This window comes from Balaenoptera borealis (genome assembly GCF_965194805.1).
Source record: "Balaenoptera borealis genome assembly, chromosome: 3".
NCBI classification, from domain to species: domain Eukaryota; kingdom Metazoa; phylum Chordata; class Mammalia; order Artiodactyla; family Balaenopteridae; genus Balaenoptera; species Balaenoptera borealis.
Window position 1 is genome coordinate 143,055,425 of NC_138866.1, and position 24,340 is coordinate 143,079,764.

Sequence of the window (24,340 nt, forward strand, 5' to 3'; positions counted from 1 at the left end):
AAACAACTGTGAGCCATTTAAGTTTTTTGATCAGGGAAGTGACAAGTTAGGGTTGTACTTTAGGAAAATCATTCTATAGCAGAAATATGGACTAGTTGGGAGATATTAGAGGCAGGGAAACTCATTAGGAGACTATTGCTATCATTCAGTCATGAGTTGGTGACTGAACATGAGAGAAGCAGAAAAGAAAACTTGGCCTTGATTTGTAAAAGAGATTGTGGAATGAATAAGGCAGAATTTTGGAAATGATTAGATGGAACTGAGAGAAAAGGAAAGCAGGAAATGGAGCAGTTGAGGGAAAGAAGGAGACCTCACTTTTGGAATAAATTCTGAGGTTCAGCAGACTATCCAAGTGAAAAGGTACTTGCAGTGAGTGGGACTGCATGTAGAAATTTAACAGCAATGATTGGATTAGGTTAGAGATGAGATTTAGGAAGCATCTGTCTTTCTTTACTGACAGGAATGAAGACTCTTTGAAATGGACAGTGTGGGTATATCAGTCAGCTTGGGCTGCTATAACAAAATACCATAGACTGTGTACCTTAAACAGCAGACACTTATTTCTCACAGTTTTGGGGCTGGAAAGTCCAAGATCAAGGTGCTACGAAGTCTAAAATTTGGTTCCTAGTGAGGACCCTCTTCCTGGCTTGCAGATGGCTGCTCTTCACTATATCCTCACATAGTGGACAGAGGAAGCTCTGGTGTCTCCTCTTCTTCTTATAAGGGCTCTAATCCCATCATGGGGATTCCACCCTCATGACTTCATCTATACCTAATTATCTCTCAAAGGCCCCACCTCTTTATGTCACTTCATATCTTCAACATATGAGTTTTAGGAGGCTCAAACATTCAGTTGATAACAGTGGATAAATAGTAAATGATGCTTCAGACTCAATTATACCTATACTCTTCTTTCTGGAAGATGAATTGAATGGATTCCAGACACCGTTTCTCAAAATGTGCCCTTAATGCAACATGAGATATTAATGCATTTTCCGAGAGAAATTGGTTTCATGATGAAAGAAGTTTGAGAAATATAGAATTAAACAAAGCTAAACGGTTTTTTAAAGGCAATTCTTCTTAGAGCCTTAATATGTAATGGTACTATGCACAGTGAATCCTCAAGAGGACAGGACTACAGAATATAAAGCATTTCTTATATTCCCTTAAATAGACAAAGCTTCTTCTTAGGAAGAGCTCCAGAAACCAATGTTTTAAGGAGAGCATTGTAAAAGAAACTAGTTTAGGGACTTCCCTCGTGGCGCAGTGGTTAAGAATCCACCTGCCAATGTAGGGGACACAGGTTCGAGCCCTGGTCTAGGAAGATCCCACATGCCGTGGAGCAACTAAGCGCATGCGCCACAACTACTGAGTTTGCACTCTAGAGCCCGCGAGAAACGACTACTGAAGCACCCACTCCTAGAACCTGTGCTCCACAAGAGAAGCCACCGCAATAAGAAGCCCGTGCACCTCAACGAAGAGTAGCCCCTGCTCTCTGCAACTGGAGAAAAGCCCGCAGGCAGCAACAAAGACCCAACACAGCCAAAAAAATATATAAAAAATTTTAAATAAATAAACAAAATAAAGCTAAGAACAGAATTAAAAAGAGCTAACAATTACAGACAGAGGTTCAATGTGAATTGACATAAAGTATTAATCACATTAAAGAAAAAGAAACTAGTTTTATATTTTTATAAAATAGTTTTATATTTTTATATTTTATAAAATATATTTATTTTATATATATAGATATATATACATACATGTATATTAGAATATAACATCACCTATGTAGTATTCTTGCAAAAAAAAAAATCACCCTATTCTACCAAGGAGGGGCCAATCGGACAAACCCATATTGTGCAACAAACTATTAAACAATTGACCTAGACTCTTCAAATAAGTCAATGTCATGGAAGACCAAAAGAAAAAAAGATGGGGAAACCCTTCTAAATTATGACAGTCTAAAGAGATACTATTAATAAATGCAATGAATGAGACTTTATCAGATCACTTAAGGGAAAAATAAGCACAGCTATAAAAATTCTTATTGGAACAACTGGTAAAGTTTGAAAATGAACTGTACATTGGATAATACAAAGTAGGGAAAAAAATAAGCTTCTGACTCAATTACATCCTATTGACCAGGTCTTTCCCGAAGTACTTTGGTACCTGGGAACTTATACTATAAGACCTAAAAACATGAAAGTTATAAGTGATATGTTCGTTCCATTCAAAAAGAAAAAAGAAAAGAAAAAAGCTGTTTTTAGCTGTACTGAAATTGTAGTTATTGGTGACATTTGTGTGCGAATAAAGACTTCTTTAATATTGCAAACTCCATACAATTTAGGAAAAAATATTGTATCAAAGATGAAAATTTAAAAAAATAATCTGCCCAAGAAAACCTGAGTTTTCACAACATCGTAAATCAACTGTACCCCAATAAAAATTTAAAAAATAAAAAATAAAAGAAAACCTGAATTTAGGCCTCCCATGAATCGTTAGAGTCCTTTTTCCATTAAATAGTGTTTAAGGCTCAGAAAAACCATGGTGTTTCTTTAACTCCAGCTTCAGAAACCCACCATTATAAATAATTTGGGATAATTATGAGAGCAGCTGAATAAACTGGAAAAGCCCAGGCACAAAGAAAAAAGCAATAGGATGAAATGTGCAGTCCTTGAGCCAGCCCATAAATCTCTCCGGAATCAGAATAACAGTCCCCATCTTCTCCAAACTGGAACCTACGTTTAAAGCAAACACCAAACCAAACCTAACCAAATCAAAATTATGTAACCCCCAAAAGGGAGTCTGGTTTTCTTTTACAGTTATAGAGGGAATATCTCTGGACCCTAAAATTAAATCCCTTTAACTCCTGACTGAGAAATATGGCAATAACTTTTTTTGAGGGCAGGGTGTTCCCTTAATCCTAAGGCTTTTGTGATTCCCTTCCTTCCATCAACCCAGCCGCCCCCTAACTCTTCTACCATGGGAAATATAATGACTTTAGAAGCTTAATTTGATCCCATGAGCAGCCTTTAGCAAACCTGTTGCTGGAAGGGTCATTATGGAGAAAAGCAAGGGTTTCAGCAATTAAATAAATCGTTCTATCACTAAGTGGTACATCTGGCCTATATTAATTAAAGGCTGGGAAACCGCTCAAGGGCAGGAGACTAGATGGCGGTCACACCTATTGGAGAGGTCAATACATGACAATATGCACTTTTTGTTGGAAATTCTCTATTACAATTGTGGCAGGGTCCATGTTTCCCTGAATTTCTCTAAATAGCACTATTTCCGCATGATCAGGTTTACTCCTAGAATGTCATTTTCTTATTGTCTATAAAGGGAGAAGTGGAGGAGGGAGTTAAAGCAGGCAGAGCACTTGCATTGTGCCAGGCAATGTGCTAAGGGCTACGCACAGGTTGTTTTTATGTATTTATCATTGTGTGGCTATTGGGTGGGGGTGACCGATTTACAAACAAAGAATTTGAGCATCCAGGATCTAAAGCCAGCCCTGGATGCTTCTAAAGTTCTGGTCTTTCTGTCTAATAGAAGAAGAACTTAAATCAGAGAGGTTAAGCACTCTTAACACCCTAACAGCAAGGAGGTAAACAAGCATAATCTTTCTGGAGGACTATTTGCAATGAATGTACATCAAGGTCCCTAAAAATGTTAATACTATCTGAGCTGGTAATAATCATAATGATAAATGCCATTTACTATGCACTGATCTGTAATCCAGCATATAGCTCTAATCTATTTCTTCGCTATTGCTGTGTTTGTGTCTGTAGAATTTCTAATACGTATTACAGGAATATATTCTGGACAAGGAACTGGGTGCTTAAACAGCTGTTTACTGAGCACTTACTCTGTAGTTAGGCTGAACACTCACAATCCTAAATGGAGAAGGGGAGGGGAGGAGCTGAGAGGGCCCAAGTGAGGGAAGACCTAGCCAGTGTGCTATTCTAAAGTGGATTTAGCAACGTTCCTTTAGTTTTTGACCTTTGGAAGCTAAGTTGTGTCACTTAGTAGCTATGTGATTTGGAGCAAGTTATTTAATCTCTCTAAGCCCGAGTTACTTTCACCAAAAAAATGGGCGGAAGACCTAAATGGACATTTCTCCAAAGAGGACATACAGATGGCCAAGAGACACATGAAAAGATGCTCAACATCACTAATTATTAGAGAAATGCAGATCAAAAACACAATGAGGTATCACTCACACCGGTAAGAACGGCCATCATCAAAAAATCTACAAACAATAAATTCTGGAGAGGGTGTGGAGAAAAGGGAACACTGTTGGTGGGAATGTAAATTGATACAGCCACTATGGAGAACAGTATGGAGGTTCTTAAAAAACTAAAAATAGGGCTTCCCTGGTGGCGCAGTGGTTGAGAATCTGCTTGCCAATGCAGGGGACACGGGTTCGAGCCCTGGTCTGGGAAGATCCCACATGCCGCGGAGCAACTAGGCCCGTGAGCCACAATTACTGAGCCTGCGCGTCTGGAGCCTGTGCTCCGCAACAAGAGAGGCCGCGATACTGAGAGGCCCGCGCACCGCGATGAAGAGTGGCCCCCACTTGCCGCAACTAGAGAAAGCCCTCGCACAGAAACGAAGACCCAACACAGACATAAATAAATAAATAAATAAATAAAGACACCCATTCGCTAAGATTAAAAAAAAAAACCAACTAAAAATAGAACTACCATATGACCCAGCAATCCCACTACTGGGCATATACCCTGAGAAAACCATGATTCAAAAAGAGTCGTGTACCACAATGTTCATTACAGCACTATTTACAATAGCCAGGACATGGAAGCAACCTAAGTGTCCATCGACAGATGAATGGATAAAGAAAATGTGGCACATATATACAATGGAATATTAACCATAAAAAGAAATGAAATTGGGTCATTTGTAGAGACATGGATGGACCTAGAGTCTGTCATACAGAGTAACTCAGAAAGAAAAAAACAAATTCATATATTAATGCATATATGTGAAATCTAGAAAAATGGTACAGATGAACCTATTTGCAAGGCAGGAATAGAGATGCAGACGTAGAGAACTGACATATGGACATGGGGTGGGGGCAAGTGGGATGAACTGGGAGATTGGGATTGACAGGCACACACTACCATGTGTGAAACAGATAGCTAGTGGGAACATGCTGTGTAGTGTAGGGAGCTCAGCTCGGTGCTCTGTGGTGACCTAGATGGGTGGGATGGGGTCGGGGGAGGGAGGTCCAAGAGGGAGGGGATATATATATATATACATACGTATAGCTGATTCACTTCGTTGTACAGCAGGAACTAACACAACATTGTAAAGCAATTATATCCCAATTAAAAAAAAAAAGGTGAATAACAGCACCAGCCCAGGGATGTGAAAAATAAATGAGACAGTGCAAGTGAATGAGGTATAGTGAAGGCATTATGGCCCAGGCACACGTTAACGTTTGGAACAAACTCCCACAGGGATGCTCTATCAGAATCAATCAACCTGAAGTGTGCTGTCCAGTATAGTAGTCACAGCCACATGTGGTTTTTAAACATTTGAAACAAGGCTAGACTGAATTGAGATGTGTTTTAAGTGTAAAACACACACTGGATTCTTTTGAAGACTTAGTATGATAAAACAGAATACCTCATTCATAAATTTTTGTAGGTATCACATGTTGAAATTACAATGTTTATCATATGTTTGGTTAAATACAATACCTTTAAAATTAATTTCATCTGTTTCTTTTTACTTTTTAAATGTTGCTACTAGAAAATTTTAAATCACATATGTGGATCACCATATATTTCTATTGGACAGCTTTGGGCTTGATATTGAGGAAGAAAGTTTCTCTCTGTCGCTTAAGAAGTGAAAACTTAGCTCTGGACTGTCAAACCTCCTCCCTGGAGCCAGGTTTCTCTTAGAGATTCTCCTGTCCCCCACCCTCATCCTCATCCCCCACTTAAATTCAGCTTAAGCACATGGTGCAAGGGTGATCTTTCAAGATGAAAATCTGTTTTCATCCTGGTTCCATGGCTTAAAATCCTTGGAAGGTTCTTCTTGGCCTTTCAGGATAAAGGCCATACTCCTTAGCAAAGCAGTGTAACCTGACTTTGACTCACTTCCTTCAGCTTTATCTCTTACCTCTTCTTGCTCCTGTTTTTGTGTGTGTTGTGTTTCTGATACCTTGGTGTCTTTGGATTGGCTCTTCCTTTTCCTGGGAATGGCCTCTGCTACCTGTGCACGCACTCCCAAGCCTCGTGCACTAGCTACACCACCGTTCTTTACCCAGTGGATTGTCCTCCAAGACCTGGCTTAACTGTCACTCCTCCTGGATGCCTCCCCTGAACCTTCACCCTCTAAGTAGAAGTATTCCTATGCCTCATAACACCCCGTGTCTGCCTCTGGGGGGGCACTTACACTTCTGATTTCCTGCTGGCTTGCTTGCCTATTTCCCTCATTTTACAGAGTTCATTAAAGACAAGAACAATGCTCTTCATCTTGAATCCCAGGACCAAGCCTAAGCCTGGCACACAGTAGACTCTCAATAGTTACTTTCTAACTGAATTGAAAGCAGGTCAGAGAACTGACCAGGGATCATCTGCTCCCCGGTGGTGTATCAATGAGAGCTCTTGCGGATGCAAGTGACAGAAATCTCCACTCGGACTGTCTTTGTTGTCTTACATGATTGAAAAGTCTATGTGTTGTTCTAGCTTCAGGAATTGCTAGATTCAGCTGTCCAATCAATGTCACCAAGATGTTGTTTTTAATTTCTCTACCTTTCTACTGTGTTGGCTCCACGTGAAGAGATTCTGTCCTCATGGCAGAGACAGCTGATAAGCCTATCTTCCAGTTTCCAGTTGAGAAAATGTCAGCTACCCCGATAGTTCAAACAGAGGGTAGAATTTACTCCTATTGCCCCTAATTGGCCAGTCTGGGGTCATGTGCCCAACTCTGAACTAATAATTGTTGACCTGCAGATAGGATGCATTGATTGGCTCAGGTTTGATGGTATGCTTAAGCATGGAACTGAGATTGTGGTGGAGTTGGCTTCACCCCAAGCAAGGGGCTGAAAGTGAAAGTTACTTAAGGCAACAGCAGGGTACTATTTGTACTGTGAAAGGAATAAAGAGTCCACTGCTATGAAAGAAGAGCCCTGAGGCAAGTTGGTTCCAGCGCTCCTTCTTTTACCAAAGTAGACATTTTAGGGACCATGGGTCTCAAGAGAAATTCATGTTCTTACATCTGTGTTGATTTTGTTTTTTCCTTGCTTTGGTAATTTCCAGGGACTCTGTAAAATGGGGTTTATTCTTGTTAGAGTTATAGGTATTATAACCTATGTAAATCAATTGGAGAACTGTAAGTTGACTGGAGAGACAGGTTAGAGATAGTTGAGAGATACAAAATCCTACTGCTGCTTGATAAGGCCCTGGTATCTTTCCTGGCTTGAAAACTTACTCAGGAAAAGTGAGAGAATTACTAAACCCCAAATCTCTTTCTGGTGAAATGAGGCATACTGAATAGAGACATTTGGTGTCCCTTGGAAGAACAAGTCTTTAGTATCAGGGACCGTCAGTTTGAGGGCACCTCATAGTAGCTCCTTCTGTACAAATTCATTCATGCAAAACTTCTGAGTGCCTACTGTTCCCACTGGGACTCTGTTAGGTGTAGGAGAGAGAGGGGTAAACAAAACAGACTTTAGGGAACTTGCATTACAGTTGGGGGAGAGAGCCCATAACCACACCCAAATAAGATACTTTCAGACCGGAATAAATGCTGAGAATAGGTTTGAGTAATATGAATGAGAGGGACTAGGTGAGAGTGAATTATTTTAGATAGACGTTTTCTCTGACGAGGGACGTTAGAGCTGGTGCCTGGATGATGAGAATGTGCCAGCCATGCAGATAACTACTTAGGACTTCCCAAGAAGACAGAAGATTTAGCTGTCTGGGGAATGTAGAGTAGAGTAGACCCTTGCCCCTCAAAGCAGGGTCCCAGACCGGCAGCATCAGAATCACCTGGGAGTCTGTTAGAAGTGTAGAATCCCAGATCCCACCCCAGACCTACTGAGTCAGAATCCACATTTAACAAAATGTCCCAGGTGATTTGTAGGCATGGTAAACTTTGAAAAACGCTGGACTCTCGACCTTTTCTGCAGCTCACTGGGAAGGTATAAATCCTGCTGAGGCTGGGAGCAGGGAATGTTGTTGTCAGCAGTCACTAGAAAGACAACATGGTAATGTCTGCTGCTGTTTGCTCCAGCAGAAGACCATGGGGTTTTCACGTGTTAGGGTCCAAGAGATTTTCTAGGTTAGTCCCCTTGCTTTACAGGAGACTGAAGTTCTTTGAGAAGGGGTGACCTCCTCAGGGTGGGCTTCTTTGGGACAGAGTCAGGACTAGGATCTAGGAGTCTCCTCTCTCTGGGCCACCTTTCAAATATATTGACAGGACAGATTAGAGTGAGTATGGAGGAGGGAATAATAAGGTGATTGGGAAATAATTTCACCTGAAGCACTGGAAACGTTTGGCCTTGGTTTTCCATTCTGTGAGGCTGAAGTAAGAAAACATATGTGAGAATCAGGTTCACTTACAGGGAAGCAAATTTCTGCTCAAGGCCAGGAGCACTTCTAAGATTTAGAGCCAAACAACAATGAAAGTGCCTGATTCAGGCAGTAAGTATTCACAGTAGCCCCTCTCAGGTAGTCAGTCACTGGTAGGGAGCTTGGTTGGATCAGGTTTCCCAAAAGATAGTCCTTTGCATCTTCACATTTTTGGGGGTCATATCCTATATAAGTATTTTAAATTGATATAAAATACGTGTGTAACCTGTGTAAAGTGCACTAATCTTAATTGTACACTGGATGAATTTTCACATAAGTCTATACCTTTGTTATTTACCATTCAGATCAAAATACAGAACTTGCCCAGCACCTGCCCTGCTCCTTCCCAGCCAATAATGCTTCTCCTTCTAGGTAACCACTGTTCTTACTTTGATTACTATCAATTTGCACGTTTTTGAACTTATGTGAAGTATAAGTACATACATACTTTCTATATAACGTAAATTTTTTACTTAAATTTTTTCTTTAAGTAGATTCATGTTTTACAGCTTATCTAAGAAATAACATCAATGAAACAGTCTTTTGATGTGAAAGGCATTTTCCTCCAATACACATTAAAATAAACGCACAACTATCAAAATGAGTTTATTCGTGTATTAACAGACCACATTTTGCTTTTCAAAAGCCACCAGATGATTCCTGAGGTCCTTGCAACTTGCAGATTGTCTGATATTGCGGTGATCGGGAAGCCAAAAGTTTATGGACGCCCTGTCACAATCCTGATGCCACCATAGATCCATCCATCCATCCATCCAACTAAAACACTTGTTGAATACCTAGCCACGACTCTCTCAGGCACTGGACACAGAAAAGACCCCACTTTCTGATTTCAAGTGGAGGGAAACAGAAGAGTAAATCATTTCAGTATGTGTTACGGTAAGTGCTACAGCTCAGGTAAGCACCCTTACACAGAGGAAGGGCGGCTTCCGGAGTCAGGGCGCAGAGGAGAGGGTGAGTGAGCATTTCAGTCTACACCTCTACCAGCCACCCGACTTTGATCACTTTGCCGCAGCGCTGCAGCTGCGGTCAACCTCAGCCTTCCTTAGCAACCCGAGGGGACCGCCCAGGTGTCTTCCTATTGGTCTCACGGAGCTTGATGGGCAGCTCTGCTGTGCAACCCCGGCTCGCGGCCCCCGGCTCCGCGCTTACTCACAGGAGAGCTCGTAGGCGTTACAGCCCTCCCCGGGTGCCCCGCCCATCCCCGAGTAGCTTGTGGCGCATGCGCGGGCTGGCTGGGGCTGTGTGCAGGGCCAGCAGGGAGCCGGAGCCGCCGCGGTGAAGCTTCTAGGCTCCGCCGAGGTCGCCGCGCCCGCTCCTCGCCTCTGCCGCCGCAGTTTCAAGCCGTTGCCACCACCGCCGCCTCTGCCGCCGGAGGAGCGGCCGCCTATTGTCTTTCTCCGCAGCGAAGGTGCGGAGCTGCTCCGGCTCGGCCCGCGGGGGAACCCTGGGCGCCTCACGGTGAGAGCGCAACTTAGTTGGCGGAGTTGGGGGAAGTTTTGTGATTTGAGGAGGGGTCGCGGGTGGGGAGCGCGGGCCCCTCCCCCTGCGGCCGGTCCTCCGGGCGGGAGCCGGAGCGGGGGTCCGGGGCTGCGGGGGCTGGGCGGGGGCGCGCGGGCGCGCGGGCGGGGATGAATGGGCGTCGCGGGAGCGCCCCCCGGCTCTGCGGCCCCCGATTCTTTCCGCGGCCCCCTTCACGCATTGTCTGCCCCGGGGCCGCGGCGCGCCTTGCCGCTCCCGCAGCCCAACTTCGGGGCCGCCTCCACTCCCGGAGTGGGGGGCACGGCCGTCCCGCACGGCCGCGATGTCCCCTCAGGTGCCTGGACCCCCGGCCTTGCCCGGTCGGCTCCTGTGGGAGCGGGAGCCGCGGTGGCCCCCCGGGAGCTGCGGCTGCTCCGCGGGTCCCTCCCGTCCGGGAGTCGGCGAACAAGTGCTGCGGCCGCGAGGGAGCGGCTCTCGGAGGCCGGCGCGAGCGGTAAACACGCCGGGCCTTACCCGCCTTAGGGGGGCGCTCTCGGCGCCTGTTCCCGGGGGCGCGGCCGGGGCACCCGCGCGGGTCGGAGACGTGCAGCCCGAGGGGACCCGCTTTGGGACCGTGCCACGGGCTCAGCTCTGTCGAGTTCAAATGCAGCCATACTTTGAGACCAAACCAAACTTTTTTTTGGGTAAATATGGCTTACTGAACCCCTCTCCCTCCCCCCCTTTTTCCCCCCAGAGTCAACCAGTATGTTAAGATTTTAAAATAAATGTGGGGGAAATCGTCAAGAGTTTTTCTATCAGAAGAAAGGATTGGCTTTTTGTTTTTGTTTTTTTGAACTAGTTCTTACAGCAAAATGATTCCGTCACATTTAAGTTTCTAGATCTTACTGTGAACTCAGGAGTTGACAGTGTATGTTGGATTGAGCAATACTTTGGTGTTCGTCTTAGCTTTTACACTCCTCAGTGAAGTTATTTTGAGAGTTTGTTGCCCCAGGCATATAGAACTAAAGGAAAAAGCAGTGTGCCTTTTTTTCTTATTCAACATCCCTGCCTCCCGCCCCCCCCCCCCCAGTTTTATTTTCATAAGTAACTTTATTTCTTTAAACCGTTGGATTGCCCAGATCAGGATAAATGCAGGCAGTTTTGGAAAGATCATTTTTTGCAAGTTTGTAAAGGAGTTGTGATCAGCTGAGATAAATCATTGTTAGTCCTGTAGGCTTTCGTGGTCTCTAGGGGATTTGCAGGCTGCAAGAAGTACAAGCCGTGTTGTCAAGCTTTGGGTGCATCGGTTCTGCTGAATTCAGTTCATTTGGCTTATGATGTGAGAATGATTCTGTTTAAGTCCCCCTGGTGGAACAAGCCTAAATGTCTGTCAAATTGCGTGGTGGAACAAAATGACCAGAATGTGTTCCTATCAGTTGCATATCCCTTTGCCATCTGCTAAATTAACAAGAAAAATTTGAGAAATACGGTGTGGGTCAATATGCGTTGATTGGTTTCTCATGCTAAGTGAGTAATGTGAAGTGTTGCCCAGGTTTTCCTGGTTAGGTTGGCCTAATTTTGCTCTGAGAAAGCAACTTACTTCACCTGACAAAGCTAAAGAAACATGTCCTGATGGCATAAGTTTGTATTTTTAAAGTACAACAACAAGGTCACTTTTAGGAATCATAGTCCTTGCTCTTAGGGCTTTCCTTCCTGGTTGTGTGGCTGTGTGTACCTGTGTGGGGGGCGGTTGTGGGGAGGGATGGTGACAGAGGTTGGAAGGTGTTGTCAGGGAGGGACAAAATGTAAACAAACACTACTTAGAACATATGACAAGTAGGCCAGTTGCTTTCCCTCTCTGATAGCATGTTATACATACTTTTGTTTTAGGATTTCTCACACTTCATTTTTTTTGCCTAATAGTAACTGCATATGTAGTATAAATGGACTCCTCTTCTAGCCTGTTAACTCCCTGAGGGCTGTGATGGGTCTTAGCTTTGTGCCTCTGTGCCAGGAAGGAGTCTTAACACAGCTCAGGTGCTCAGGATGCATTTGAATTGGGTGAAGTGCTTGGTACTTCACCCTAGTGTGGTACCCAGAGAACCACTAACTCTGGGGACTTGTTAAACATGACAGCTCACTTGCAGATCTGTGATGAAATTTAGTGTACTTTATAAGGATTTCTAACCTTTCTTTTTAACCTGTTAATTACTTCTTGAAAAGAACTGAGGTTTAAACAGTGAGCTATGGATTTCAGAAAGTGGTTCTAATCGAGAAAATTTCTCCCTTTTTTGGTGAAATGATTACGACTGCTGGACAAATCCATTCACTCCTCTGCCTGTTCATACCTCTGTTGTGAATTGGGGAGGTAGCACAGTTTAGAAGAATGTACATCTTTTGGAATTAGGTAAATTTGAGTTCAAATCCCCACCCTTCCATTGACTAGTTGGGTAGCCTTGAGCAGGTTACTTATCCCCTCAGAGCTTCAGTTTCCTACTGTGTAAGGTATAGTAACATACTTTACAGCATTCTTAGCAATAAATGAAACTATGTGACATACTTCATAGTGTGCCTAACATTAAGTAGGTGCCTATTACCTGGTAGCTGTAATGACAATAATTTGGATAATTTTTGTATGAGTTAAGAGAGCATTTTTAAAAGTCTGATGCTTCTGAGAACAGTGGTTTAGCTGTTTGTTTCGTAAAGAGGGAATGCTTCTGAGAATTGAGAGTCTTAAATGCAGTTTTTTTAAAGGTGCAGGTTGAACTGAATGTTAATAGAAAGAGCAGTTTTATTTTCTCAGTCAGCTCTTAGTCTTTGAGTGGACTTTGCAGAGTGTCTCTGTAGGACAGAACTCTATGCATTTATAGTTTAGGAAATCGTTAGAGATGGGTTGTTTTCAACATTTGTAATACGATATCTGAGTTACTTAGTTGCAGCTTTTCTTCCTTATTTTACCTTAATTTTGAAAAACAACAGGCATGGATTATGACTACGTTTCTCAAATTTGATTAAGATGGAACTGGACTGTGGGTTAATAAAGCAGTAGTACAATTCAGAGACTTGAGCAAATCATTTACTTCCCCTTCAAGATAACACTTTTGAAGGCGCCACCATTTGCGGAAGGAAACAGTGATTTAAATCAGTTATACCAGCTTTGTTTAGAATATTCAGAATACCAAGTGGAATAAATACATTCTAGAAATACTAACCTGTCATGGACATTTCTGTATATTGAATCTCATCTTTCCATTTGTTTTCTTATAAAATAAGGGCAAAAAGTTAACCATGAAGGATTATAGTAAATCTTTAAAAATTATAATTGACCAGACTCACAGATTGAGGAAAAAAACAAAGTTGACAAAGCTAGATGAACACACTTGGACTTTTGGTAATCCCCTCTTTTAAAGTTAACATTGAAGTGCGCTTGAATAAACTTGGTTATTACTGATGGGGACAGGCATCCATTTGGAAGCAGTGCTCCGGAGTCACTGTCGGGCTGTCTTACCCCACTGTAAGCGGGGGGAGAGGAGGGAGCTGTTCGTGGAAGGAAGTTTGTTTCATTCATATGTCTTCACATTTATGGTCTTGTGGTCCACCTCTCGGTTGATTGGGACATACAAATAGAAGATGGGTAGATAACCCATTTTTGTCAGTCTTTGCTCAGAGAATGCACCAGTAGACCTGATACTGAGATACTGTGATTGTTACAAATACTTGTGTGGGACAATGGTGTGTTTTCCTTTTTTATCTCTTCAGAGCTGTGTTCAGAGCGTGGGGAAGGTTTGGATATCAGTGTGTGTGATGTGGGTATTGGGATGGGGAGAAGGAGACGGTGTGAGGGATTTACCATTTATGTCACTCTGTAGGCTCTTCTATTAGAAATCAGTCCTTTTGATATTTATTTATTTATTATTTATATTGGCTGTGCCGGGTCTTAGTTGCGGCATGCGGACTCTAGTTGTGGCATGTACGTGGGATCTAGTTCCCCGACCAGGGATCGAACCTGGGCCCCCTGCACTGGGAGTGCAGTTTTACCTGCTGGACCACCAAGGAAGTCCCAGAAATCAGTCCTTTTGAATTTTCACTTATGGTCCTATCTTAAGCCCATATTCGGCCACAAAAATAGTCTTTACCACCTCAAAAGGCTAGTTATTCCTGAATGGTTAGGAATTAAGTATGTCAGACTGTAATGAATTAGTCTTTTAGACAGCCAAAGATGTCAAGCAAGAGAACAGCACCTAGCAGTTATGTGGAGTTTCACAGACCCAAGATGACTCTCTGATGGTGATGTCTACTGAAGGCATATGATACGGGGCCACATGGCTGACTTCACATCCGAACTTCGCCAATTATTGGCAGTGTGTCCTTGAGCAGGCCACTTCATCTGTTTCAGACTTAGTATCCTTACTTATAAAATAAGAACAAATTTGATATTGTCATCCTACCTACTCCCCACTACTGTCCTGAGAAACGCTCGAGATAAAGCACTATACAGATGCTTTGTCATTTTGTAGTTTTGCTGGTTGGCTACTGGTTTGGATAAAATTCAAATCCTAGTCTATAAAAGGAGAAAACATCCAACTAAGTTTATTGGTTTTTCCTTATAAATATTATACCATTTCTATTGCCATTCTCCTTACTTGGGAAAATGGATACTTCTTACTTTTGGCTCTTATCTTCTCAGATTTCCTTTTATAACATATTTGTCATGGAGTGTTTTTCTAAACTCAGTGCTTGCTGTGAGACCCAAGTTACTCTGAAATCACAGGAACTGACATTGGATGCCAGTGCTTGAAGTCAGGTGAAACCACAGTAAACAGTGAACAAAGAATGTCAGAATGTTTTAGAAGAGTACAAAAGAAGCTAGTGTAGTTGTCTGATCTTTACTGACTAATTTTCTTAAATTATTTTTAAAAAAATTAAAAAATAATCAGGGAGTGTGCCTCTTATGTGCCAGATGTTATACTACGTGTCTTACATACATTTATTTCGTTTTTGAAACCAACCTGTGAAGCAGGAATTATTAACCCGTTTTAAGGGGAGGAAACACCCTCAAAAGTGATTTGACAGTGGTCACATAGTTGTTAAATTTTGGTGCTAAAATTTGAACTCAGATTACTCTGGCTCCAAAGGGCATGCTTTTCACATCATTGATGCTGTTACCTGAAAAGAGTACATTTTAAAACAAATCAGGTTTACTGAGTTATTGTTTATATGATAAAATGCACCCATTTTAAGTATATGGAGTTTGATGAGTTTTGACAAATGTACCCATGCATGTAACTTAACAACACAATCAAGGTATAGAATGTTTCCGTCACTCCAGAAAGTTCCCTTGTGCTGTTTTCCAGATAGTTCTGCCTTCATCCCTCACCCTGCTGCCTACCTTGCCATAGGTAACCACTACTGTGCTCTCTGTCACTAGAGTTTTGTCTGCAAACTATGGCCCTCAGGCCAATCTGGCCTACTGCCTTTTTTTTTGCTTTATAACAAAGTGAATCAGCTGTACATATACATATATCCCCATATTTCTTCCCTCTTGCATCTCCCTCCCTCCCACCCTCCCTATCCCACCCCTCTAGGTGGTCACAAAGCACTGAGCTGATCTCCCTGTGCTATGTGACTGCTTCCCACTAGCTATCTGTTTTACATTTGGTCGTATGTATATGTCCATGCCACCCTCTCACTTCGTCCCAGCTTACCCTTCCCCCTCCCTGTGTCCTCAAGTCCATTCTCCATGTCTGTGTCTTTATTCCTGTCGTGCCCCTAGGTTCTTCAGAACCATTTTTTTTTTAAGATTCCATATATACGTGTTAGCATACGGTATTTGTTTTTCTCTTTCTGACTTACTTCACTCTGTATAACAGGCTTCTAGGTCCATCCACCTCACTACAAATAACTCAATTTCGTTTCTTTTTATGGCTGAGTAATATTCCATTGTATATATGTGCCATATCTTCTTTATCCATTCATATGTCGATGGACATTTAGGTTGCTTCCATGTCCTGGCTATTGTAAATAGAGCTGCAGTGAACATGTTTTTTTTAATAAAGTTTTATTGGGACACAGCAGTGCTCCTTTATTTACATATTGTCTGTGACTGCTTTGGTGCTACACTGACAGAACAGTTACAAGACACCCTGTGGTCCACAAAGCAGAAAGTATTTACTGCCTCACTTTTTAGAGAAAAAGTTTGCTAATCCTTGTTCTACATAACCAAATATAATGATAACATCTAAAAAAATGAACAATTCTATAGAATTATTCAGTGCATATTCAACTTTCCCTATTTGTCCTCCAAATATCTTTTTATAGTTGATTAAAATTTTTTTAAAAAAAATAAGGATAATATTCCATTGTGTGTGTATTGGGCACTTGGGTTATTTCCATTTCTTTGCTTTGGTAAATAGTGCTGCTATGAACATTGGGGTGCATGTATCTTTTTGAATTGGAGTTTTAAACTTTTTGAATTAGAGTTGTTTGCTTTCTTATTATTGCCCCATCTGAGAGTGCGAAGACTTGCCCCTGTATTTTCTCCTAGAATTTTTATAATTCAGAATTTTCTTTTTTGTTTTGTTTTTTTTTAGTTCTTTTCTAATTTGTATTTCTTTTGTTTTTCTTCTCTGATTGCCATGGCTAGGACTTCCAAACCTATGTTGAATAATAGTGGCGAGAGTGGACATCCTTGTCTTGTTCCTGATCTTAGAGGAAATGCCTTCAGTTTTTCACCATTGAGAATGATGTTTGTTGTGGGTTTATCATATATGGCCTTTATTATGTTGAGGTAGGTTCCCTCTGTGCCCACTTTCTGGAGAGTTTTTATCATAAATGTGTGTTGAATTTTGTCAAAAGCTTTTTCTGCATCTATTGAGATGATCATATGGTTTTTATTCTTCTATTTGTTAATATGGTGTATCACATGGATTGATTTGCGTATATTGAAGAATCCTTGCATCCCTGGGATAAATCCCACTTGATCATGGTGTATGATCCTTTTAATGTGTTGTTGGATTCTGTTTGCTAGTATTTTGTTAAGGATTTTTGCATCTATATTCATCAGTGATACTGGTCTGTAATTTTCTTTTTTCGTAGTACCTTTGACTGGTGTTGGCATCAGGGTGATGGTGGCGTCATAGCATGAGTTTGGGAATGTTCCTTCCTCTGCAATTTTTTGGAAGAGTTTGAGAAGGATGGGTGTTAGCTCTTCTCTAAATATTTGATAGAATTCACCTGTGAAGCCATCTGGTCCTGGACTTTTGTTTGTTGGAAGATTTTTAATCACAGTGTCAATTTCAGTGATTGTGATTGGTCTGTTCATACTTTCTATTTCTTCCTGGTTCAGTCTTGGAAGGTTATACCTTTCTAAGAATTTGTCCATTTCTTCCAGGTTGTGCATTTTATTGGCATAGAGTTGCTTGTAGTAGGCTCTTAGGATGCTTTGTATTTCTGTGGTGCCTGTTGGAACTTCTCCTTTTTCATTTCTAATTTTATTGATTTGAGTCCTCTCCCTCTTTTTCTTGATGAGTCTGGCTAATGGCTTATCCATTTTGTTTATCTTCTCAAAGAACCAGCTTTTAGTTTTATTGATCTTTGCTATTGTTTTCTTGGTTTCTATTTCATTTATTTCTGCTCTGATCTTTATGATTTCTTTCCTTCTGCTAACTTTGGGTTTTGTTCTTCTTTCTCTAGTTCCTTTAGGTGTAAGTTTAGGTTGTTTATTTGAGATTTTTCTTGTTTCTTGAGGTAGGCTTGTACAGCTATAAAATTCTCTCTGAGAACTGCTTTTGCTGCATCCCATAGGTTTTGGATCGTCGTGTTTTCATTGTCATTTGTCTCTAGGTATTTTTTGATTTCCTCTTTGATTTCTTCAGTGATCTCTTGGTTATTTAGTAACGTATTGTTCAGCCTGCATGTGTTTGTGTTTTTTACGTTTTTTTCCCTGTAATTCATTTTTGATCTCATAGCATTGTGGTCAGAAAAGATGCTTGATATGATTTCAGTTTTCTTAAATTTACTGAGGCTTGATTTGTGACCCAAGATGTGATCTATCCTGGAGAATGTTCCGTGCACACTTGAGAAGAAAGTGTAATCTGTTGTTTTTGGATGGAATGTCCTATAAATATCAATTAAATCTATCTGGTCTATTGTGTCATTGAAAGCTTCTGTTTCTTTATTTATTTTCATTTTGGATGATCTGTCCATTGGTGTAAGTGAGGTGTTAAAGTCCCCCACTATTATTGTGTTACTGTCGATTTCCTCTTTTATAGCTGTTAGCAGTTGCCTTATGTATTGGGGTGCTCCTATGTTGGGTGCATATATATTTATAATTGTTATATCTTCTTCTTGGATTGATCCCTTGATCATTATGTAGTGTCCTTCTTTGTCTCTTGTAACATTCTTTATTTTAAAGTCTATTTTATCTGATATGAGTATTGCTACCCCAGCTTTCTTTTGATTTCCATTTGCATGGAATATCTTTTTCCATCCCCTCACTTTCAGTCTGTATGTGTCCCTAGGTCTGAAGTGGGTCTTTTATAGACAGCATAAAGATGGGTCTTGTTTTTGTATCCATTCAGTGAGCCTGTGTCTTTTGCTTTGAGCATTTAATCCATTCACGTTTAAGGTAATTATCGATATGTATGTTCCTGTTACCATTTTCTTAATTGTTATGGGTTTGTTTTTGTAGGTCCTTTTCTTCTCTTGTGTTTCCCACTTAGAGAAGTTCCTTTAGCATTTGTTGTAGAGCTGGTTTGGTGGTGCTGAATTCTCTTAGCTTTTGCTTGTCTGTAAAGCTTTTGATTTCTCCATCGAATCTGAATGAGATCCTTGCCAGGCAGAGTAATCTTGATTGTAGGTTCTTCCCTTTTATCACTTTAAATATATCATGCCACTCCCTTCTGGCTTGTAGAGTTTCTGCTGAGAAATCAGCTGTTAACCTTATGGGAGTTCCCTTGTATGTAATTTGTCATTTCTCCCTTGTTGCTTTCAATAATTTTTCTTTGTCTTTAATTTTTGTCAGTTTGATTACTGTGTGTCTCAGCGTGTTTCTCCATGTGTTTATCCTGCCTGGGACTCTCTGCGCTTCCTGGTGTTGGGTGGCTATTTCCTTTCCCATGTTAGGGAAGTTTTTGACTATAATCTCTTCAAATATTTTCTTGGGTCCTTTCTCTCTCTCCTCGTTCTAGGACCCCTATAATACGAATGTTGTTGCATTTAATGTTGTCCCAGATGTCTCTTAGGCTGTCTTCATTTCTTTTCATTCTTTTTTCTTTATTCAGTTCTGCAGCAGTGAATTCCACCATTCTGTCGTTCTTCTGCCTCAGTTATTGTTATTGATTCCTTCTAGTGTATTTTGCATTTCAGTTATTGTATTGTTCATCTCTGTTTGTTTGTTCTTTAATTCTTGTAGGTGTTTGTTCTTTAATTCTTCTAGGTCTTTGTTAAACATTTCTTGCATCTTTTCGATCTTTGCCTCCATTCTTTTTCTGAGGTCCTGTGTCATCTTTAGTTATCATTATTCTGAATTCTTTTTCTGGAATTTTGCCTATCTCCATTTCATTTAGTTGTTTTTCTGGGGTTTTATCTTGTTCCTTCATCTGGTACATAGCTGTCTGCTTTTTCATCTTGTCTGTCTTTTTGTGAATGTGGTTTTTGTTCCACAGGCTGCAGGATTGTAGTTCTTCTTGCTTCTGCTGTCTGCCCTCTGCTGTAATTCAGAATTTTATATTTAGGTATATGAATCACTTTGAGTTATTTTTTCTAATGGTGCAAAGTGTAGATTGAGATTTATTTTTTTGCATATGGGTGTTTAGTTGTTCCAGCAGTGTTTTTTGAAAAGACATCTTTCTCCATTGAATTACCTTTGTACCTTTGCTGAAAGCCAGTTGATTATATATATGTGGGTCTGTTTCTGGATTCTGTATTCTGTTCCATTGATCTGTGTCTTTCATTTTTCCATTACCAAACTGTTGATTACTGTAGCTTTATACTAAGTCTTGAAATCAGGTAGTATGAGTTCTCTAATTGTGTTATTTTTCAGAATTGTTTTTGAATGTTATAGTTGCTTTGCCTTTCCAAGGACATTTTATTTATTTATTTTTATTTTCATTATGTATGTATGTATGTATGTATTTATTTATTTATATCTATTTTTTTGGCTGCATTGCGTGGCTTGTGGGATCCTAATTCCCCGACCAGGGGTTGAACCCAGGCTCTCAGCAGTGAAAGCACAGAGTCCTAACCACTGGACCACCAGGGCATTCCCTCAGGTACATTTTGGAATCAGCTTGTTGATATATATAAAAAATCCTGCTGAGATTTTTGATTGGCATTGTATTGAATCTGTAAATCACTTAGGGGAGAATTGACAGCTTAATAATACTGAGCCATGAACATGATATATCTATTTACTTAGACCTTTTCTGACGTTTTTATTAGTTTTTTGTAGTTTTAATAATTGGCTCTTGCACATATTTTGTAAGGTTAATATGTATTTCATGCTTTCTGGTGCTGTTGTAAATGGTGCTTTTAAAATTTCAATTTCCAGTTGTCCATTGCTAGTATGTAGAAATAGGATTGAATTTTGTTTGCCGACCTGGTGTCTTACAACCTTGCTAAACTCACTTGGGATCTTCTTCATAGACAGTAATGTCATTGGCAAATACAGGAAGTTTGATTTCTTCCTTTGTAGTCTGTATGCTTTTTATTTCTTTTTCTTGCTTTATTGAACTGGCTAGGACCCCCAGTATGATGTTGAACAGGAATTTTGAAAGTGGACATCTTTTCCTGATGTTAGGGGGAAAACATTTGTGTTTCACCATTAACATGTTCTTTAAAGTTTGTTTGTTTTTGTAGTAGTAAAGATGTCCTTTATCAAGCTGAGAAAGTTCTGTTTCTAGTTTGCTGAGAGTTTTTATCATGAATGGATACTGAATGTTGTCACAGGCTTCTGCATGTATTGAGATGATCGTATGTTGTTTTTCTTTACTTTGTAGATATGGTGAATTGCACTGATTTTTGAATGTTGAACTAGCCTTGTATTCCTTCGATAATCCTCAGTTGGTCAAGATGTGTTTTTTAAAAAATCTCTTTATTATTTATTTATTTATTTATTTTGGCTGCGCCAGGTCTTAATTGTGGCATGTGGGCTTCTTAGTTGTGGCATGCATGTGGGATCTAGTTCCCCAGCCAAGGATCGAACCCAGACCCCCTGCACTGGGAGTGCAGAGTCTTACCCACTGGACCACCAGGGAAGTCCCCATCATGATGTATTTTTATATCTTGTTGGATTCAATTTGCTACTGAATCTTTTTTATTTCTTCTATTTGTCTATGTTCATTTAAAAAAGATTCTTGGTCATATGTATAATACTCATATAATAGTTGTTAAAATCCGTGTTCATTAATTCCATTATTTCTTTCTATGGGCTGATTTTTTTTTTTTCCCCTGTCTTGGGTCACATCTTCTTGTAATTTCTTGTTAGATCCTAGAAATGGTGAATTTTAAGTTGTTGATTGCTGTTGATTGGTCTAAGATAGACCAACCCTAACTCTTGTCCTTTTACTCTAAGGCTTGTTTCACCCCATTACTAAGGCCTGAAGCCTCCGTAGTTTCCATTGAAGAATAAGATGTTCTCTGCTCTGGGTGGTCAGAATATGAATGTCTGCCAGCACTGTGTGAGCTCTGGGGTAAGGTAGCATATAGTTCTTGGGTCATTCTTTGCCTGCCTTTGTAGATTTTTTTACAATATGCACACATGGCTTATTATTCAATATTAGACTCAAGCAGGCCTCTGTGCTGATTTATGGAGATCCTTCTTCATGCAACTCCCTCCTTTCTAGTACTCTGCAGTTTTTAGGTTCCTGAGCCTTCTCATACTCTTTGACTTCTTAGCTTGAGAAAACCACCATGCTTTGCTTGGGCTCCTCATTGCAGGTGGTCCAGCATGTGACTCCAGGCTGAGAAAGCTGGTGCACTTGTGGGGTTCACCTCATCTCTTCCCTTTGCTAGGGATTGCAGTCCTGTGCTGCTGGTTGTCCAGTAGCTAAAAGATGTTGCCTTGTATATTTTGTCCATTTTTCTGGTTGTTGGGGGGTGGGGTGTGTGGCAGATGAGTCAAGATCCAGTTACTCCATCATGGTTGGAAACTGAAATCCCTTGGAAGAGTATACTTTATTGATGGTGCTCAAAGTCTCGTTATAGGATTCTTCAAGTCTTTCTGGGTGTAAATATCAAAGAAATGTTTGTTAAATGTCTACTGCCTGTAGCTAGCCCTTACTCTGTAGGTAATACAGAAAAAGTAGATATCTTCTAGTTGAAGAGGTATGTACATAGTACATACATGAGATTAATCAAAGATGTGAAATGCTCTAGTGATGAGCAGAAAGAGAAAGATCACTGTGGTCTGATATTTTCTTATAGAAATGCTTTCTTTTACATTTTTGTTTCTTAGCCTGTATTTATAATTCCCTTTCATGGCACAGGATGAAGTGGGTCAGTGGGTAGAGTATTGGCTCTTTCATATGCATTTGGTGACTTATTTGCTGTGTGGCTTTAAGTAAATTTTTTTGTCTCTGAAACTCAAGTTTTCTCATTTGTAAAGTGGGCATGTGACATACCTTGTAGGGTTGTTTGTTATTCAACACATATTTGGGTGCTTTCTGTACGTCAGGCACTGTTCTAGGTGATGAGAGTTCAGTAACAAATAAAATGTAGTTGCTGCCATCAAAGGGCTGACATTTTAGCGAGAGAAGCAGAACACAAACAGGTAAAAAACAACTTTGGTGATGTCTGGTTGTGATAATTATAGGAAGAATCTGAAGATTATTAGCAAAAATTGGGGAGGTCAAACAATACCTTTCTGAGGAGGTGAGATTTGAGAGAGACTTGAAGGAAGTGAAGAGAGCAAACCACCTGAAGGTCTCTGGATGTTCCAAGTGGAGGGAGCATCAAGGGCAAAGAGCTTGAGGTGGGATTATGAACAGGGAGGCTAAGGATGGGGCGAGAAAGGAGAATAATAGGAGATAATGTATGTGTACGTAGAGGCTTGGTCAAATAGGCTTTTAAGTAAGATGGGAAGCAGCTGAAGGATTTGAGCAAGGAATGACAAGAGCTGATTTAGGTTTTGAAAGTTTCACTCTGCGTGTAGGGAGCAGGAGGTGGAAACAGAGAGACTAGTGAAGAGTTTTACACTAGTCCAGTCTAGAGAAGATGGTGGCTTGGGTTAGGGTGTGGCAGTGAAAGTCTGAGGAGGTTGGAATCTATGTTCCTGTGAAGATAGAACTGATAGGATTACACGGATTGGGAAAAGGTGTTGAGCAAAGAAGGCAATCAGGGATGATTCCTAGGTGTCATGGACAGCTGGGTGAATGGTGGTGTGGTTTCCTGAGTGGAAGAAGTGAAGTGGTTTTGCGGCGAGGAAGAAGTTGATTTCACTTCTGGACATGATAAGTTTGAGATCTGTGAGACTTTTAAGTGAAGATACCAGTAAGCATTTGGATGTGCAGACCTGGAGTTGAGGGCTGAAGGCTGGACTGGATTTACAAAGTAGAGAATTGTAGCTTGAGAAGGGAGGGTGGGGGTTATTGTGGGAATTAATGATATCTAAAGCTCTTGGCACATAGTAGGGCAACATGGCGTGGCAGCTAGTAATAATAATGACAGTGGTAAAAAGCAACAACAACAACTGGGTATGACTAAGGGCTAGATATGAAAGAAGCAAGATGGTAGTGACCAGAAACAGCACCTTGTGTCAGTGTTAGTTAGGACTCCAAACCTGTTGAAAACTTTTCTCCTCTGAGCACGATAAAAGTAACATCGGTGAAATCTGTTGTACATTTTCAGTCTCTATATCAGTTATCTTTAAATGTGACTCAGGAGTGTCATTACGTGTAGTGTACACACCGTACACAGGATAGTTTGGGAGGAGGCTGTTGCAAAGTGTTAACTGTGGTTTCGTTTGAGGAGTGAGATGATGGTAGAGTGTCTTTTCATCTTCTAAATACTTTGCAATGTATATGTTTTTCTTTAATCTCTCTTTTTTTCTCTTTTAAATAAAGAGAGTTAATACCTTTGGAGCATCTGCTCAGTTGGTGAGCCTCTGGGCTGATGAGTTTCATTTGTTTGTGGTTGCTAACACTACAGATGGGTCTTTGACTATGGTCTGTTGTCTTGAAAATTTGAGCCCTTGATCACAGGGGGGAATCGGGGGAAAGAGTATGGGTGGTTTTGATATGAGTCCACAACAGCTCCCAGGA

General features: G+C 40.8%; 1 protein-coding gene across 12 annotated transcripts in view; it reads left to right on the plus strand.

Annotated features, from left to right (window-relative positions):
* The first annotated feature begins 9,948 nt into the window (after positions 1–9,948).
* AKAP13 (A-kinase anchoring protein 13) overlaps positions 9,949–24,340 on the plus strand; it is a 343,304-nt gene continuing 328,912 nt past the window's right edge. For all 12 annotated transcript variants that reach the window (XM_082388883.1, XM_082388891.1, XM_082388889.1 and 9 more), the window contains exon 1: positions 9,949–10,082. The gene's annotated coding sequence lies outside the window, so the exon portion shown is untranslated. The remainder of the gene's footprint in view (positions 10,083–24,340) is intronic.